Source organism: Dasypus novemcinctus, chromosome 26 (genome assembly GCF_030445035.2).
Source record: "Dasypus novemcinctus isolate mDasNov1 chromosome 26, mDasNov1.1.hap2, whole genome shotgun sequence".
NCBI classification, from domain to species: domain Eukaryota; kingdom Metazoa; phylum Chordata; class Mammalia; order Cingulata; family Dasypodidae; genus Dasypus; species Dasypus novemcinctus.
The window spans coordinates 11,984,455-12,004,811 of NC_080698.1; the positions used below are offsets into that span (position 1 = coordinate 11,984,455).

The 20,357-nt window shown below is 41.3% G+C and overlaps 1 protein-coding gene and 1 pseudogene across 15 annotated transcripts in view; both read left to right on the forward strand.

Annotated features, from left to right (window-relative positions):
* The window catches only part of DOCK3 (dedicator of cytokinesis 3), a 657,203-nt gene that overhangs the window by 416,274 nt on the left and 220,572 nt on the right, over window positions 1–20,357 (forward strand). The window lies entirely within an intron of this gene.
* LOC139437641 (protein DBF4 homolog A pseudogene) lies at window positions 5,999–7,008 on the forward strand (annotated as a pseudogene).

Here is a 20,357-nt window from a genome sequence, read left to right on the forward strand (position 1 = left end):
AGGACTCCAGCTTAAGACTTCTGTATCAAACTCCAACATCAAAACTCCAACATTGTTGAATGGGACCTCATATATTTTTTTTAATGTAATATTTTTACAAAATCAATTAAAAAAAATAAAATAAAAAAACTCCAACATTAAGAACCTCCAACTCTGTCCTTTGCCATGCCTTTTATCTTTTATCCACTAAGGGGTGGGGACTCACAGATGCCCTAATGATGTGACCCAATCAAAGCCCTAATCATAACTCAGTCATGCCCAGGTACAGACCAGATTACAAACATAATCCAATATCTATTTTTGGAATTCATAACCATATCAAACTGCTACAGGGGCCTAGCATTATTATTATTCTATAGCATTTCATACTGCTTTCCCTTAAGCTGAAGAATATAAAACTGTGGCTCTTCTGTAGTCTCCATAGGCATGATGAACTGAGGCAAAACATGTGGAAGGCAGGGTCGCTGCCCTCCCCCTTCCCCACATGGGTGCACATCTTCTTCAGAACCTTTATGATCTGAATGTTGGAGATGGCAAAGATGGATTGACTGAGCACTGTGCTGTACTGTCAGCAGGTCCTCAACCTCACTTCACCCTCATTTATTCATATGTATGCTTTTTATTATTAGCATCATGAGCCTGATTCTGGGATGAGATTAGAAATTTTTAGAGTGGGAACAACTATATGTAGCTCCCCACGTAACTGATCATTTAGTTAATTTTCATGAGAGCATGATTTTTAAAGATCCAATAGAGGCAATATAATTATAAAATGCTATTATAGTTATTTGAGATGTGACAATAGATTTCCTCAAGTATCTCTTTTTGATTGGGAAAAAAAGGAAAAAGAACATCTTTTTTGGGATTACTGGTCATTCAGAGGTCTCCACTTGTTCCCCATCAGTTTAATTACACCCATGACCCCATCCTTTTTATCTTCTCTGTAGGAATGCCATGAACTTCAGACAGAGCTATAGTTAGGAGCTTGGCATAGACTTCTCAGTCAGAAGGGGTGGGATGCTCAATGTGGGTAATAGAGGTCCTAATGTCAGCCAGCTTTCCTTCATGTAGTACCTCTGGAAGCTTATGCCACTCATTATGCATTCCTAGGGCAAGATTTGGTGCACAGCATTTCTCAGATATATTTGCTAAAGGAACCCACCTCCCTTCACACTTTTAAAAAAGCCTGTTCCATAAGGTGAAATATAGAGAAAGCATTGACTTTAAAGTCAAACAGATCCATATTTGAATTCCAACTTTACCAGTCTCTACTTCTGTTCTCAAGACAGGAACTTTACTTCTTTGACCCTCAGTTTCTTCATAGGTGAAATATCTGTTATGAGGATTAAATGAAATTAGGCAAAGAAAAAAAAAGAAAGACTCAAACCAGTGCCTGGTAAACAGAAGACATTTGTTAAGTGACTCCTGCTGCTGCTACAGTAAGCTGAAAGCTGATAGTACCCAAGCTTTAGCTTCCACTCATTTCTTCCCTGAGCTTCATACTTGAGTTTTTTAGCTGCCTGTTTTCATCTAATGTCCCACAGAGACCTGAAGTTAGCATACACACCTGAACTTATCATCTTCCTTCTATATATCTTCTCTAGTTGACATGGACACATCTTAATTGCTAAATCTGGTCAGCTCTATCTCCTAAATATATCTCACATTCAGTCATTTTTCTTCAGTCTCCAAACCACATTATAACTTGCTTGGGGTACTTCAGTTTTTTCTGAAATATGTTCTTTGTTACAAGCCTGCCCTTTGCATTGCAGCCCAAGTCATCATTCTTATGAGATGATGCTGCTTCTTAGAGTTGAATTTTCAGGGCCTCTCCAAGGTCCACAATGAGATTTTCCAGATTTTCTGATCCTATTAATAACAACCACTTTTAAAAGTTAAAAATACAGATTCCTGGAATCCCTCCAGGAGTCTTTTTCCCAAAAAAAAAAAAAAAAAAATCTGATCCAAAGGACTGTGGGCATGGCCCAGGAATCTACATTTTAATAAGCAGCCAGATACTCATGATGATAGCCAAGTTTGGAGAGCCCTGGCATATAAGTACTTTCTATGGACAAGTTCATATTATGTTGCTCTCACCTTGACCCCTCTCTCAGCTATCCAGTGTCCTCTTAACTTATGCTCTGAACTTAACACCCCACCCCCACCCCATGCATCAAGGCTGTCTCAGCCTTCAGAGTCTTGACACAGTCTGTAACCCCTTTTTCTTCACCTCTAACTACCCCTTACTAAATGGCAAAAGCCTAGAAGTCTTTTAAGGACCTTTTCTAATACCTCCACAGGCAACCTACCTTCATCCTAGTAGAGCTTGTCAACTTGTTTCTATGCCTTTATGGCACTGTGTTGGAATTTTGGTGTTGTGTATGTCTCTTCCCCAGTAGATGTACCTTAAGGATAGGGTCTGTTTTATTTCTATATCCCTAACATCTAACTCAGTTTCTGGAACATGATAGGAGTGAATGAATGTTTTTGAAAGAATGGAAGAGAGGGAAAAAGCTAGAAAGAATTATTTCATTGTAATGGTAGTTTTTAAAACGCTGCATAGTGTCCTGAAGTGTCTCAGAAATCCCAGAGTGGGAATTAGGGAAAAGGACTAAGTGGGGAGGATTCCTGCCCCCCTGCCCACTTCCCTCTCCCTGTACCTCTGATTTGACCAAAGCTGCTCTGCTTTAAAAATTTTTCACATTTCTGAAAATCGTGTAAAGTTTTGTGGAAAAGAGGGGGAAACTGATACTGAAAATAAATTTGGAAACTATAGCACTGGGCCCCAGTTTGCCTTTATGGCAACACTTTGTGCATGTTAGTTCTCTGTACTTTAAAACGAAGTGGGAAATCTTGAAGAACTTGAGAAATAAAGCCAAGTGATCTAAATTGGAAAGTGTGTCTGTGAGGAAATTTTTGAGAGGTTGAGTTGTAGAGTGAAATTGGCTTTGGGGCAGGGTACTTGCCTATTTTCAGGTACCTGCCAGTTATCATGCGAGATGCTGAACAGGTGGCATCCATCTCCATGGAGGACCAAATGAGAAGTGTGAAGATTACATTGAAAGAGTTGGGAGACTTCCTCTGAATTTATCTGAAGAGGGTGCTTCTGGTTATAAAACCAAGTCCTTAGGAAATATATTACCCAAGGAGCAGACTCTTTCTCCTTCCCAGTGTCTGCACAGGTTGGTTCCTCATTGGCGGTCACCAAACATTTGCCGAAGGAATGTACAAATTGCCATTCATGGAGAAGTCCGTGAGATTCATTGCCACCCAGGAATTAAAATTCTCATAAAAGCAAATGATTTTCAAATTAAGATACCCTTAACACTTGTCACAGATTCAAATTATGGAATTCATTTGTAAGAACTTTGTTCAATAATATGAAATTAATTCTGAATTCATGTATTGCTCATCCATAGCTCAGTGTTATAAAGATGAAGACAACTAAATGTAGAGCAGTTCTCTCATAAATGAAGTGCTTTAATACTGTTTTTCTCTTGAAAGAGATCAGATGGTAAATTAGAAAGAGTTTTCTCATCCAGATTATTTAAGAGAAAACCTGACCTGTTGCTCTCATGTAGAGGTGTGGGTATTTATAAAATCTTATGAATAAATTTTATTCTTTTGGCCATGGTTCTCTTGCACCTTTGGGAAATGTGAACAGTTGTTGTAGCTCTAGTTGGCAAATAAATTCTCTCACATTTAGAAAGCTGTGTTCTTGAAGACTCCATGCCTTTTACAAAAATGGGTTGTGGGGTCAAACAGATTAACAACATGTTAAAGCCTCTGAGAAGACATCTAGAGTAGAAACATTTCCCAACAGTATTCCCAAATATTTATTTGGTATAACAGCTGCTGCTAACTCATGGATACTTTGGATTAGATATTTGCCTTCAAAAAGTTTGAATGTTAGCAGAAAGCAGCATTTATTTATCAGATCCATTGGAGAAGCTAGCAAAACAGGAAATACTGAGAGGTGTACCTAAAGCCTTTTGAGGGAAGCGGACTTGGTCCAGTGGTTAGTGCGTCCGTCCACCACATGGGAGGTCCGCAATTCAAACCCCCGGCCTCTTTGACCCGTGTGGAGCTGGCCCATGTGCAGTGCTGATGTGCTCAAGGAGTGCCGTGCCACGCAGGTGGGTGCCACGCAGGGGTGTCCCCCGCATAGGGGAACCCCGTGCGCAAGGAGGGCACCCCGTAAGGAGAGCTGCCCAGCGCAAAAGAAAGTGCAGCCTGCCCAGGAATGTCGCCGCACACACAGCTGACACAACAAGATGACGCAACAACAACAACAAAAAAGAAACAGATTCCCGTGCCACTGACAACAACAGAAGCGGACAAAAAGAACATGCAGCAAATGGACACAGAGAACAGACAACTGGGGCAGGGGGGGAGGAGGGGAGAGAAATAAAATAAATATTTAAAATAAATAAATAAAGCCCTTTGAAATAAAAAGCAGTTATATTGAGTTCCACAAAATTCTAGGGGAAATGTGATGCTCAGGTGGGTACTGTGAGAGCTAGCCTGAAGCCCTTCTCTTACTATTGAGGAGAAAGTGAGAAGTTACTGGATTCTGATAGCAATCTTTGTCCACCCAGGAATTTGCCTCATCTATCCTGTTATCTTTGGACCAGAGTTTGGTGTGGCCCTCGGAACAGAAGCCCACTCGTGTCTGTCTGACAGCCTCCTTGATGGGTGGCTGCTCTTGAGAGATGCACACAGAATGGAAATATGACCTCTTCTTTCCAAAAAGAATGCAAAAATAAAGATAGATTATCTTGAAAAGGCACCCTAAGCTTGATTTTACACTTATAGATCCATGAAGTTTATTACCAAGCTTACAGCTAATTGGGTGGTTGTTATATGCATTGAATTCATTCTAGTTGGAGCAGGTCAACTCCTGTAACAAGTAGGCAGAAGAGCTCCTCTATGCCCTAGAGCCAGATACAGCCCACAGAAACCCTACTTGCAGACATGGCTTTTCTGTTTTGTGGGGGCCACAGCCGTTGGAAAGGAAGAGGTGGCTGGCCTGTCATCATCAGGCCCCAAGGAGCTGTGCTTTTATGGCCACCCAATGTGATGCCTTCTCCAGCCCCAGTATGTAAGTGCTGGGCAGCTGCCATGAACTCAGGTAAGACTAAGAATCCAAACATGGGAAGTGACTGTGGCTTAGGTGACAGCTCTTACCCACCACATGGGAGGCCCGTGTTTTGGTTCCTGGTGCCTCTTAAAGAAGAGAGTGGACTGGCATGAAGGCAGGTGTGGCAAACTGACACAAGATGACACAACAAGAGACAAAAGAAAAACAATGACAGACACAACAAAGCAGGGAGCAGAGGTTCCCAGTGCCTCCTAAAGAAAATGAGCAAGACAGCAAGCTGACACAAGATGATGCAACAAGAGACACAAGAAGAAAAAAAACATGAGAGACACAACAAAGCAGGGAATGGAGGTGGCTCAAGTGATTAAGTGCACCCTTCGCACATTGGAGTTCCTAGGTTCAGTTTCCAGTGCCTCATTTTTTCTTTTTAAGATTTATTTATTTCTCTTCCCTTTCCCCCTATCTCCCGCCCCCTGCCCCCTGCCCCAGTTGTCTTGTCCTCTATGTCCATTTGCTGTGTGTTCTTTTTGTCTGCACCTGTTGTTGTCAGCAGCATGGGAATCTATTTTCTTTTTGTTGCGTCATCTTGCTGCGTCAGCTCTTCGTGCGTGCGGTGCCATTCTTGGGCAGGCTGCACTTTCTTTCGCGCTGGGCGGCTCTCCTTCTGGGGCGCACTCCTTGCGCATGGGGCTCCCCTACGCAGGGACACCCTGCGTGGCACGACACTCCTTGCACGCATCAGCACTGCGCATGGGCCAGCTCCACACGGGTCAAGGAGGCCCAGGGTTTGAACCGCGGACCTCCCATGTGGTAGACGGACGCCCTATCCACTGGGCCAAGTCCGCTTCCCCCAGTGCCTCATAAAGACACACAGCACATAGCAAGGGCAAACAACAAGGGGGTGGGGAGAAATAAATAAGTAAATAAAATCTTAAAAAAAAAAAAAAAGAATCCCAACAGTTGGTGATAAATTTGATGGAACTTCAGTTCAACTCCATTTGAAAGAGAAGAAATAAAAAGGATATCATGAATGTTGCTCATCTTCTAAGTGGGCAACACAGAAACTTTGCACTGAGTGACCCAGTATCAAGTTGATAATGATATTATGTATCTAAGTTAGTTTGATTTTGTAGAATATGGAAGGGGCATGCCTAAAAAGAAAAGAATAAAATACAGTGTTGGATCCATTTCTCCTTTACTGCAAGAAAAGACTAAACCGAAAGAACACCTAGAACTACAACATATTTCTTAGAAGGACTTCAGGAAAAATAAAGTTGTACAGATGATCAAGCAGAATTTTCTGTATAAAGAGTCTTGGGAACCTGTACAAAAACTCATGTTTATTTTAGAACTCATCCACTGCCCTTGAAGTGAACTGAGAGAACTCGATGAGAAAAAGACAAACATTCTGTGTTAAATTTAGCTGAAAATAATATGAAACAGGAATTTACACAATTACCATCATATAAAAAAAAACAGGGATGTGTTCTTGATGTTTCTGAACATAAATTTGTTTTATAAATGAAAGTGACTTAGAAGAACTAAAGGAGGATCACTGTTCATGTGGGCTACATGCATCCATACAGTTTTCTAATTTCAATAAGAATAATAGTGAATTTAAACTGAAACAGAAGTCAAATACTGTGCTTTTTCCAGCAAAGGAGCTGAAGGAAAAGGATCTTAATATTTAGTCATGATTCTGGTCTGATAGCAATAAACAATTCACAAGAGCACCTAAAATTCAGGCAAACACTCCATCCCATAGTTCTCCTGTGGAACCAAATGAATGTGACATCAAGAATATGGATAGGGGGAAGCGGACTTGGCCCAGTGGTTGGCGCATCCGTCTACCACATGGGAGGTCCGCAGTTCAAACTCAAGGCCTCCTTGACCCATGTGGAGCTGGCCCATACGCAGTGCTGATGCACACAGGGGTGTCCCCCACAGAGGGGAGTCCCACGCACGGGGAGTGCGCCCCGTGGGGGGAGCTGCCCTGTGCGAAGGGAAGTGTGACCTACCCAGGAATGGTGCCACACACACAGAGAGCAGACACAACAAGATGATGCAACAACAACAAAAAAGAAACACAGATTCCTGTGCCACTGACAACAACAGACACGGACAAAGAGGAACAGGCAGCAAATGGACACAGAGAACAGACAACCAGGACGGGGGTGGGGGTGGGGGTGGGGGCGAGGGGAGAGAAATAAATAATTTTTTAAAAAAAGAATATGGATTGGGAAGCGGACTTGGCCCAATGGATAGGACGTCCACCTACCACATGGGAGGTCCAAGGTTTAAACCCTGGACCTCCTTGACCCCTGTGGAGTTGGCTCATGCGCATTGCTGATGCATGCAAGGAGTGCCGCACCACGCAGGAGTGTTCCCAGCATAGGAAGCACCACACGCAAGGAGTGCGCCCTGTAAGGAGAGCCACCCAGTGTGAAAGTGCAGCCTGTCCAGGAATGGCGCCACACACACACAGAGCTAACGCAACCAAAAGAAACACAGATTCCCGGTGCCGCTGATAAGGATAGAAGCGGTCACAGAAGAACACACAGCAAATGGACACAGAGAGCAGACAACTTGGGGGCGGGGGTGGGAGAGAAATAAATTAAAAAATCTTTTAAAAAAAAGAATATGGATAGTTTATCTTCTGGGAAAATCCATCAGAAAGTAAAAATATTGTAGGAAAAAATAAAGAAAATCTGGAACCAAATGTGGATTCAGGTAAGAAAAAGACTGAGTTTGTTATTACACAAGAAGAAAACAGAATTTGTAGTTCACCAGGACAATCTTTACTGGACATATTTCAGACTAGGGAAGAAAAATCAGAATTTTGGGGTTTTACCAGCTATATCACAAACAGTGGCACATGTGATGTAATAGATATCTGGGAATAAGAAATTCAAATCTGTTGTCAATATTTTTTTCTTTCCTTTCCACTTCTGCATTTACTGGCTTTTAGTCTTAAAAATGTATACCTTTCAGATAAGGATCATATTCTTGAAATTTTTATAAATACGTATAAAAATTCTCGATTTTTGCCTACTTTGTTTACAGAACCAAATGTAAATATTAACAGTAAAGGTGATGTTTACATTTTTCTATTTAAAAAATAGAAAAATTTATAATGGTTCAAACACAATAGAAATTTATTTCTTCCTTACAAAATGGCTCTGGGTGAGCCCTCATCCACACAACTGTAGACACTGATGTATACTCTTATTTATCATCATCAGCTCATGTCTTGATGGCAGTGATCTTCACTCCAGGCATTTGGAATGAGAAAAGAGCATGAAGGACATTGGAGTTGTCCTGCATAACATTGCAGTGTTGGATACAGACCATTGTATATTTTGTCATAACCTATAAAATTATACAAGACGGAGTGTAAACTATAATGTAAACTGTAGTCCATGGTTAGTAGGAATGCTTCAATATGTGTTCATCAATTGTAACAAATGTACCACACTAATAAAGGATGTTGTTAATGTGGGAAAATGGCCGGGGCGGGGGGGAGTGAGGCATATGGGTATCCCTTATATTTTATATCTAACATTTATATATATATATATAAAGTTGTGTTCCATTATAGAAAATAAAGTTGTTTCTGCACACACACACAAAAAGCACGTAGGCACACATGACAGAGGTGTTTGTGGCTAGATGTGGAATGGCACACATCATATCCATTTACATTTCAGTGTCTAGAATTCAGTCACATAGTCATACCCAGTTGGAAGCGGAGCTGAGAAGTGTGGTCCAGCTGTGTGCCCAGGAAGAATGTGGATTATAGCGAGCAGTTAGAGGCCTCTCTCTGTCATAGCATGTTTGATGCTTTTCAATCCATTGCCACCAATTTAGGAAAGTTGATTTGGGCTGACCAACTTGTTTGTTCTCTGTTGGCTCTTGGATGTTTCTACATAGTATTTGGTGATGCTACCCATACAGTTAAGATGACCTTCATCAACCTTTGTCCACACACTGAAAAGCAGTTCTTGGGTGCTTTCCTCTTTCATCTATTCAGCATTTATTGAGCACCTATGATAGTCCAGACTCATTTTGAAATTACAGCAGATACAGTAGTGAACTAAGGTACCTGCCTCTAGGGAGCTCATCTCTCATGTAAGAGAAGAACAATAAACAAATAAACAAAATAATTAGTTTGTACCAAGTGCAATAAAGAATAGAGAGGTTAAGGGGGCCCAGAAGCGCTGTTCTTGTTAACATGATTAGAGTAAGCTTCTTTGGGAAACTGGCAATTGAGCTGAGACCTGAAGGACAGCAGTAAGCCTGCTGCTTGAGCTGAGAGGTAACAGCAAATGCAAAGGTCCTAATGCAGGAACAAGCTTGGTGTGTTTGAGAAATCTGTATCTAGGAGAAGTTCATATCTCGGAGACCAGTGTGTGTGTGGAGAGTAGTAACCAAGAAAGGGCCATGAGAGACTGAGCTATAAAGATAGGTCAGCTCTTCCACACAAGGCCTTACCGATCTTGAAGGGTTTTAAATTTTATGTGAGAATGAGAGTAAGCCATGAAAAGTTTTTCTACTGTTTGGTTTTACAAAACAACTTTATTAAGATGTAATTCACATACCATATAATTCACCTATTTAAAGTACACAAGTAAGTGGCCTTTTATATATTCGAGTTGTGTGACCATTACCACAATCAATTTTAGAATGTTTTCATCACCCTGAAAAGAAATTCCATATCGCCTAATAGTTACCTCATTTCCCCTCAACCCCCCAGTCTTAGTAAATTTTTGTCTCCATAGATTTCCTGTTCCAGACTTTTCATATAAATGGAATCATATAATATGTGGTCTTTTGTGACTTGCCTCTGTCACTTAGCATAATGTTTTCAAAGTTTATCCATGTTTTAGCATGTGCCAAAAGTTTATTCCTTTAATTGCTGGATAATATTCCATTGTATTGGATATGCTTTCCACTTTTTATTTATCTCTTCATCAGTTGAAGAACATTTATGTTTCCACTTGTTGGCTATTATGAATAATGCTGATATGAACATTCACGTATAAGTTTTGGTTTTTTTTTAAGATTTATTTTTTATTTTCTCTCCCCTTCCTCCTGCCCCCCAGTTGTCTGCTCTCTGTGTCCATTCATTGTGTGTTCTTCTGCGATCGCTTCTATCCTTATCAGAGGCACCAGGAATCTGTGTTTCTTTTCTTTGCGTCATCTTGTTGTGTCAGCTCTCCACGTGTGCGGCGCCTTTCTTGGGCAGGATGAACTTTCTTTCGCGCTGGGCAGTCTCCTTACGGGGCACATTCCTTGCATGTGGGCCTCCCCTTTGCAGGGGACACCCCTGCGTGGCACGGCACTCCTTGCACGCATCAACACTGTGCACGGGCCAGCTCCACATGGGTCAAGGAGGCCAGGGGTTTGAACCGTGGACCTCCCATGTGGTAGGTGGACACCCTATCCATTGGGCCAAGTCCGCGTCCCATGTATAAGTTTTGAGTGGGCATGTGCTCCTCCTTCTCTGGGATATATATATACCTAGAATTGAAATTACCAGGCCATGTGATAAGTCTGTGTTTAACCTTTGAGGAACTGCCAGACTGTTTTTCAAAGTGACTGCATCATTTTATATTACCACTAGCACTGTACAAGAATTCCAGCTTCTCTACCTCCTTACCAACACTTATTACAGTAATCTTTTTTATTATGGCCGTTCTAGGGAGTATGAAGTGTTATGTCATTGTGGTTTTGATTTGCATTTCACTAGTGGCTAATGATATTGAACATCTTTTCATGTGCTTTTTTGGCCATTTATAGACCTTCTTTGGAGAAATATCTATTTAGATCCTTTGCCCATTTATTAGTTGGATTATTTGTCTTTTATTATTGAGTTGTAAGAGTTCTTTATTCTAGATACAAAGTTCCTTATTAGTTATATCATTTGGAAATATTTTCTCCCATTCTGTGGGTTGTCTTTCATTTTCTCTATGGTATCCTTTGAGACACAAAAGTTTTTAATTTTGATGAAGTCCAACTTACCTATTGTTTCTTTTTGTTGTTTGTGCTTTCAGTGTATCTAAGAAACCATTGAATAATTCAAGGTTATGAAGATTTATGCCAGTGTTTTCTTCTAAGAGATTTATGCTTTTAGCTCTTACATTTAGGTCTTTCTTTGATCCTTTTGAGTTAATTTTTCTATATACTGTGAAAGACAGGTCCAACTTCATTTTTTCTCATGTGATATCCAATTGTAGCACCATCTGTTGAAAAGACTAATTTTTCCCCATTAAGTTGACTTAGCATCCTTGTCAAAAATCAGCTGACCTCTTGTACATGAATATTAATAGCAGCGTTATTCATAATAGCCAAAAGGCGGAAACAACCCAAATGTCCTTGAACAGATGAATGGATAAACAAATTGTGGTATATACGTGCAATGGAATGTAATTCAGCTATGTTAAGGAATAAAGTATTGATAAATGCTACAACTTAAACGAACCTTGAAAACATTGTGATAAGTAAAAAAAACCAGACTCAAAAAGTCACATACTACATGATTCATTTTACGTGAAATTTCCAGATACAAATACAAATTAATAGAGACATAAAGCCTATTGGAGGCTACCAGAAGATGGGGAAAGGGAGGAATTGGGAGTGATTACTTAATGGGTACAGTGTTTTGAAACTAGAGAGACCTGATAGAAGCACAACTTTGTGAATACACTAAATACCACCAAATGTACAGTTTAAAATGATTAATTGTATATTATGTGAATTTTACCTCGGTTTTTAAAAAACAGCAAACTAATCAGTTGAGCATATAAGAAGGTTTAAGTGGGAAGTTGAATAATCTGATTCACATTTGAAAAGGATCAACCTCTTTAAAGGAAGGGTTGAAGAGCAGCAAAGAGGGAAGTAGAGACATCAGCTGGGAAACTGTTATAATAATCCAAGTTAAAATCCAGTGTTGGCCTTCACTAGCAGTGGTGAAGGAGATGAAGAGATTTATAAAGACTCAAGATACACTGTCACTTTTTTGCTAATTTCCACTTGTCCATGTGGCAGCCATCTTTTCTACTTTTCTTGTTACATTTCCTTTCAAATGGCCTTGAGAATGTCTCCTGATATGGTTGGATGTCATGTCTCTTGGGTTTGTTTTTTTTCCCCTTATTTTACTTTGATGTTCTTATTTCCTGTCTTTATGGTAAGCCTCAACTTTCCATTCCTAAAACTAAGAACTTGTTTGTATTTATACCTGTTGTTTCCTTCTTCACTCTTACCTTTTTCTCTCTGGATTCTATAATTTCCTACCTCCTCAGGGATTTTCCTTTACCGCTTATTTCCCCTCTCTCCTCAATCTCTTTCAAACAGTGTTGTCCCACTATGTATGTCCCATCTTTTCATAAAGTCGGGTTGTTGAACTATAATTTACATATACTAAAATTCACCCGCTTTAATGTTCAGTTCAGTGAATTTTGACAAATGTATACAGTTGTGAAACCACCACAGTAAAGAAATATAACTTACCACTCTCAGAAAGTTCCCTCATGTACTTTTGCAGTCCATCCCTGCCCCCTGTTCTCAGCATGGCAACTCTTGGTTTGATTTCTGTCCTTATAGTTTTCCATTTTCCAGAATGTCATAAAATGGAGACATATAGTCTTTTGTAATTGGCTGCTTTCACTTAGCATAAAACTTTTGAGAATCATCCATATTATTATATATCTCAATAGTTTGTCCTTTATATCATGAAGTAGTATTCCATCAAAAAGATCTACCATAATTTCTTTATTCATTCATCTGTCAATGGACACTGGATTCTTTACAGTTTTGGGCTATTATGAGTAAAAAGCTGCCATAAAAATTCAGTACAGGTCTTTGTGTGAACATATGTTTTCATTTCTCTGAGTAAATGCCTAGGGGTGAAAGAGCTGGGTCATATACAGTTAAATGTGTCTTTATAAGACTGCCAACCTGTTTTCCACAGTGACAGTACCAAATTGCCTTCCCACGAACAGTGTAAGAGAGTTTTACTTGCTCCACCCTCTTGCCAACCATTGTTATGGTCAGTCTTTATTTTTTGCCATTCTAATAGGTATGTAGTAATATATCTTACTCTGTTTTGAGTTCGCTTTTCCCTAATAACTAATGTGCTTATATGCCATCCCTGTATATTCTTTGGTAAAGGTCCTGTTCACATCTTTCCCCACTTTTAAATTAAGTTGTTCTTTCTTTTTATTGAGTTCTGAGAGTTTTTCATTCTGGATATAAATTTGTTCTTAGTTAAGTGTTTTGTAAATGTTTTTCCCTAGTATGTGGCTTGTCTTTTTATTTTTATATTTTTTAGCACTGTTCTTCAAAGTGTTGCAGCAAAGCCAGGAGGTCTGAACCACAGAAAAACCCAAAACCAGCACTCCAGAGAGATGGATGAACAGTTTTATTACGTGCGGGCCCAGAGAAGAGTCAGTCTCCAAATTCTGAACCCCATTTTTCAGTTTTCATAGATTTTTATAGGATTTCAGGTGGAACCAGCATAACATTTGCTTATTGGCTAATGCATTGCTAGGTGAAATTTTGCAAGCAGGGTTACAGAAGCAGAATGCAGCTGCAAGGTTGCGGGCTGATTACAGAAGTGGGGGAGGAGGGCAAGTCACTTGTTTGATATCTTCCTGCTAGGCCATGTTTTCACAGGCTGATTTACAGAAACAGGGAGCAGGAGTTATTCATTTGATATTCTGCAAGGCCGTGCCCTCACAGGCCAATCCACAGAAGCGGGGGCATGAGTGACTTTTTAGATATTTTTGCAAGGTTATGCTTTTTATTTCTCAACAATTCTCCCCTTTAACACCCATATAATTTTTATAGGGCATTACTCGCACTAAGTGGAAAGACAGCTTAAGGTAGTAAAGCGTTCTACAAGACTCAAGTACACTATTAAGATTAGTGTCCTTTCAGCTACATTCTAGTCTCTGGGAGCTGTAGCTGCCAGTCCAGTCCCAAGCAGCAAGCCGAGTAGTCCAAAGAGGAGTAGGAACCAAAGGGAACAGGAGTCCATCTAGTCAGGTGATGGCGATTCTCGGTGGCTCCAGGCAATTTGGATTTTCAAGAGACAGTCAGGTATGGGGTGAATTGTCCAATTGTTTTGTTTCTCATTGGCTTGTGCCCTTTTAACTCTAATATGATGAATCCAAGGGGCAATACCTGAAACTTTGAGAGCAGTGGGGGTTACAAGGATAACAGTATGTGGGCCCATCCAGGTAGGCTGTAGGGGCTCTTTTTTTTTTTCTTTTTTCAATCTTTTACCTAAATTAGGTTTCCGGGCAAGCGTGGGTGTACTGGTGGCCTAATGGGATGGAATCCCCAGACAGGACAGTTTTGTGTATTTGGGCTAGGGTTTTTTAACTGCTGGAGAATAGAATCCTGACCAGTTTTTCCTAGGAGCCTGAGATTTCCCTTGAAGGTTTTAATAATTGGGGGTGGTTGTTTAAACAGAACTTCAAAAGATAAAAAGCCTAAGGATCCGGAGAGTGCAGTCTGACTTTAAAAGAGAGCTAATGAGAGTTGATTTACTCAAGGGAGGCCAGTTTTTTATTTTTAATTTTTTAATTTTTTTACTAACCTTGGCTAGGGTGGTTTTGGGGGTTTGATTTATGCATTTATCCCTGAGCTTTGGAGCCTATATGCTGTGTGGAGTTTTACTTAATTCCTAACATTTTGCTAGCTCTTGGACGATGGCTGACACGAAAGCTGGGCCATTGTTGCTACTTCTGAATAAAGGTATCCCCTGCCGGGAAACTATTTTTCGGAGCAAAGTTTTAGTTACTTTTCTTGTTTTTCAGTGTAGGCAGGAAAGGCCTTGACCCAGCCCAAGGAGGTGCACATTATTACTAAAAAGTACTTATACCTTTGACTTGGTTTTATTTCTGTAAAGTCCATTGTTAAGTTTTTAAAAGGGGTGGTTCCTGTGTGTTGGGTGCCAGCCGGGGCCTGGGGACCTTGGGAGTGGTTGTTTTTAGTGAAAGTTTGGCAACGGCTGCTAACAGTGGTGCAGAGTGAGGTCATCCAGGCAATGTAGTAATAATTTTCGAGCCGGGCAAAGCAGTCTTTCCTAGGTGGGTGAACTGGTGGTATTGTTGAACCAGGGTGTAGGCGGCTGACCCCCTTTGGAATGAAGACTCGGCTATCCAGGAATAGCCAGTTTCCCTCTGGGGTCTGGGGTCCTCCTTCTTTCTTTGCCCACTCCTGTTCCTCCTGGGTATAGTTTCGTTTTTCAATGTGTTGCCCTAATAGGGGCAGGTGAGGCACTGGTGATGAGACTTGCAGTTTGAGGGCCTCTTTGGCTGCCCGTCAGGCTGCTTCATTGGGTAGTATGTTTCCTTTAGTAACTGCATCCATTCCTTTCCAATAGTTGAAGGATTTTTTTTTTCTTTCTTTTCCCCCTGCAGTTAGGAGCCCCCTTTCCTTATATATTGCCCCATGGATATGTTCAGTAGCGAATGTATACTAGAGTCAGTGTAAATGTTTACTGTTTGCCCAGCAGCCAATTATAGGGCTTGAATTAGTGCCCAGAGTTTTGCTTGCTGTGCAGACTACATTTTAGGTAAGGGAACTGCTTTTATTACTTATTTATCTGTGGTGACTGCATGTTTAGTAAGACTCTTTTCATTTCTGATAAAACAGCTGCTGTTTGTGAATAAGGTTTGATCTGGGCAAGGAAGTGGCCCATCCTGGAGGTTGGGGTGGCTGGTATACACCTTTTTGTCATTTCTGCACAGTTGTGTTCAGGAGTTTCTCTTTTGTTTGGCAGGAAAGTGGCAGGATTTAGGAAAAGAGATGGGGGAGTTTTTTGAAGCTCTGCAGGAGCAGAGTTCAAGTTAATTGAATCTTTTTTTGAGTTTTTGGATTTTCCCATTTAAAAGCAAATAGTGACTGACCCTGGGGAGCTACCCACAGGCAGAAAAAAAGTGTCCTTTAAATCCCGACACATAAACCAGGCAGCCCTAGATGGTACTGGCAGCAGCAGGGAGTTTCAGGGTGAAGTACTTCCCCCTTTTGGGGATGGCCTTTCTAGATTGGTTGGATCTGGATTTTTAAGGCTGCTGCTAATAGGGAGGTCTGCTGTTTTATTTTCTTTTTTGCTTCCCCCTCAGCAGTTTTGTCCCAGTTGATGAATACTTTGTGACTTTGAGGAGCTAGGAGATGTTTAGTTCTGCCAACCTGTTTAGCTTCTGAAGTTTTGTTTGATGTCCGGTGCCGCCTGGACGATGAAGGCTGTGTTGACCATCCTCTGGCTTTCCAGGGCCTCTGGGTCGAAGGGGGTATAGATCCTGAAGGCCGCGCAGAGTCCCTCATAGAAATCTCCTGGAGGTTCTTCAGGCTTTTGAGTGACGGATGCCATTTTGGACATGTTTGTGGGCTGCCTCTCTGCTTCCTGTTCTCTGAGGAGGGCTTCTCAATACTGCTGAAGGGCAGCCCGCCCCTGATCTGTGTTAAAGTCCCAGGCCAGTTGGGCTTCCAGTGCTGCTTCTAGGGCCCATTCCTCTGGCTCCAAGACACCTGTGGGGTCCTGTTCTCGCAACCACTTTCTGGCCTCCATGAGGATCTGGCATCTCTCCTCCATATTGAACAGGGTTAGGAGGAGTTGACGGCAACCCTCCCGAGTGGGGCGCTGGGTTTGGAAAATGGACTCCATGACGTCCGTAAGAGCCTGAGGCTTTTCTGAATACAAAGGGGTGTAGTGCTTCCAGTTTAAAAGATCTGTTGTTGTGAAAATTGGTAAAACAGCATTGGCCTCCTAGGTTGGACAGTCCCATATGCACCAGTCTGTGCTGGGCTCTGTGTTTCACGGAGGGGCATCTGAAGCGCAGGCTGTGCGGACGAGGTTTTCTTGCCAAAGGGGTCTCAGGATCCCCCTCAGGGAAGGCTGACTGGCCCGGGGAGCCCTAAGGTGGAGGAGTCTCTGGGAGATCTGCTTGCAGGCTGGGACATATGGCAGGGATAAAATGTCTTCCTCCGGAGGTCCTTGTAGGGTAATAAGCTTTTGAGGTCTGGCCGTCTGATCTACTAGGACCCTGCTCTAACCCCTCCTTTTGGCATAGAATCAGACCCAAGGGGCCAGGGTTTGGGCGATTTCTAACAAAGAATCGATGTTAGGGAAACTCATCAGGGTGGCCGGGGGCTTCAGTATCTGCCTGCCAAACTGCATGAACCTTGGTTACATCTAGGGTCCCTTCTGAGGGCCGGTCTACACTAAACGTAGGCCACTCCAATTCACACAAGGTCCAGAGACTTCTGGAGACATACAGACACCATAATCCCCAGAAAAGCCTTTCTTAAACTTTAACATACAGTCTAAGACTATAAGTTTGGACTGTGATGATCCCATCCTTGAAATGGTGTCACAGGACAAAACAAAGGAGGGATGCCTCTCACAAGGTCACTCAGATGCCTGCCTTTTGGCGTCTCTAGCGAGAAATTAGGCTGGTCTTAGCTAAGGCATCCATGTAGAGTCCGGATTAGCCATTATGCTCTATGAAGTAGCCATGGAGTGCAGGTTGGGGCCCACTCGAATTCAGTAGCACAGGTCATTGAGCCACAAACTGAATGAGCAGAGACAAGCCTCTGCAGTCCCTATTCATTCACTCAATCACTCAGCGGTTACACAGTCCCACCCAAGGGTCTGCTCTATCCTGGAATCTCGAGTGTCAAGATTTTGGGAGGTGATCAGTCTCCCCTTCTGTCCAGAGACAGGCCTGACTGGGACTCAGAACCCCAAGGCTTTACCTTTCCAAAATCTCCTGAGGTTGTTCAATCCACCTCTCCACTGAGTCAGGCCAGGGTGGAGGACGTGGCCCACAGGATCCTTTCCCCGAAGAAGGCCCCATCAAGGGGACAGGTGGCGATGCCTTGTTCATGTGGATATCTCTGCCACACGTACCCACCAGTACCAAACTGGAGCCTTAAAGGGCCAGCATGGTGGGGTTTCCTGATCAGGGCACCAAATGCTGCAGCAAAGCCAGGAGTTCTGAACCACAGAAAGACCCAAACCTGGTACTCCAGAGAGATGAATGAACAGTTTTATTATGCATGGGCCCAGAAGAGAGTCAATCTCCAAATTCTTAGCCCCGTTTTTTGGTTTTCATAGGTTTATATAGGATTTCAGGTGTGATCAGAATAACTTTTGCTCATTGGCTAACACGTTGTTGCTAGGTGAAATTTCGTAAGCACAGTTACAGAAGCAGAATGCAGCTGCAAGTTTGCAGGCTGATTTACAGAAGTGGGGAGGGCAAGTAGTCACTTGTTTGATATCTTCCTGCTAGGCCATGTTTTCACAGGCTGATTTACAGAAACAGGGAGCAGGAGTTATTCATTTGATATTCTGCAAGGCCATGCCCTCACAGGCCAATCCACAGAAGAGGGGGCATGAGTGACTTGTTAGATATTTTTGCAAGATTATGCTTTTTATTTCTCAACAAAAGAGCAGATAGCTTTAATTTTGATAAAGTGCTGTTTATCAGGTTTTTGTGGTTCATGATATTTGCTTAATAATCCAGGGACACAAATTTTTTTTTACTCTTTGCCAAATATGGAAATACGCATATGAACAAGATATATAAAATATTTGTCTTCATGTTTTCCTGTGTTTTCTTCTTGTTGATTTATAGTTTTATCTCTTGCAGTTACATCAGTGATCTGAACTATTTTTTATAGACAAAGTTCATTGTAGTTTTTTACATATGGATTGGTCAGCATCATTTGTCAAAACTACTGTGCTTCCCTCATTGCATTACTTAGATACCTTTGTTCAGAATTAAATTGACTATATCTTTGTGGGTTATCCTGTTTTTTAATGAAACCTCCCTCAACCCCTCAAGCCTGTTAAAGTAAAAATGCATCATGTCTACCTCTTCACAGCCATTCTTTAAAGAGTGGTCTAGACTTACTGCCCTGCTTCCTCACCTCTTATTCCTAACACTGGCCTCTTTCTCTACCATTCCACTAAAGCAGTTCCTGCCAGAATACCAGTGATCTCTGTTCTGACATCAAGTGGATACTGTTTCTTCCTCATTCATGTGACCCTCAATGGCCCTGGACCTCGTTAACCCCTCCCCACTCTTGCAGACAATTTTCCTTTGACTAATATAGCATCCACTATCTTCCTTATTTTTCCTTCTGACTTTCTTTTTTTCCCTGTGTCTACTTTGCTAATTCTTCTGCCCGTCCCTTAAATATCAGTGTCCCTCAGAATTCTTACCAAAAGCTACTTACTCCTCTTGTTCTATATACATTTCCTGCTTATTTTCTTCTACTACCCTGGCTGAATTATCTCAAAATTATATTGGACCCAAATCTTTTCTGAGCTTCATTTCTGCATATTTAACTGCCTATTAGGACCATAAGCTTTACGAAGACACAAGTACCTTGTATATCTTGTTCACTTTCGTATTCCCATATTTAGCACACAGTTGGAACTGAATAACTGTTGAATAAATGAACAAATGAATGCATGAACAAACTAATCAGCCTTTATTGGTTGTAATAAATTGTAACAGATCTTATAACTCTAGTATGATATTTTAATATCAGCCCTTTTACAGATACCATATGTATTCAGTAAGTTTGCTGTTGGGGGCACAGGAGAACTAAATTTAAAATCACAAACTTGTCTTTGCCACAGTTCAGTTTTCCTACTGTAGTTAGTAGGGAACCTTGAGGTGAGGAGATGGGAATGAGATCCTAGGAACAAAGGAGATGAGAGAGCATACACTGTTTCTAAGGTTACACACTTACAAACACTATTTCTAAGGAGTTTTCTTAGTCCATTAATTTCTTTCAGAAATTGCCTATGTTATTTGAAGATTAACCTGTTCTAATGACTTTCTTAAGTTCTGAATTTGACTTTAGCTACAATACATTATTTCTGTTTGACTTTTCAAAACTCAAATTTTTATAGCTTCCTGTATCAATTTTCTTCTTACCCCTGAAGTGGTTCTCAATTGTTATAAAGGAAGGTAGAAATTGGGTAATATAGATTCTTTTGGATCTAATATGACAGATATTTGAATGATGATATGAGCATTCACATCAAAGAATATATGTTTATTATGGGTTTGGTATCGTGCTAGGCACTTTTGAGGTATCTGGGAGAAATATAAAGTCCAGTCCTTATCACTACCCTGGGGGATCATACACCTGCAGGGAAATAAGGCTCACACAGCTGACAAGGAAACAGCAACATCTTCCAGGTAGTTTGTAGTGTCCATTGCATGTTGCT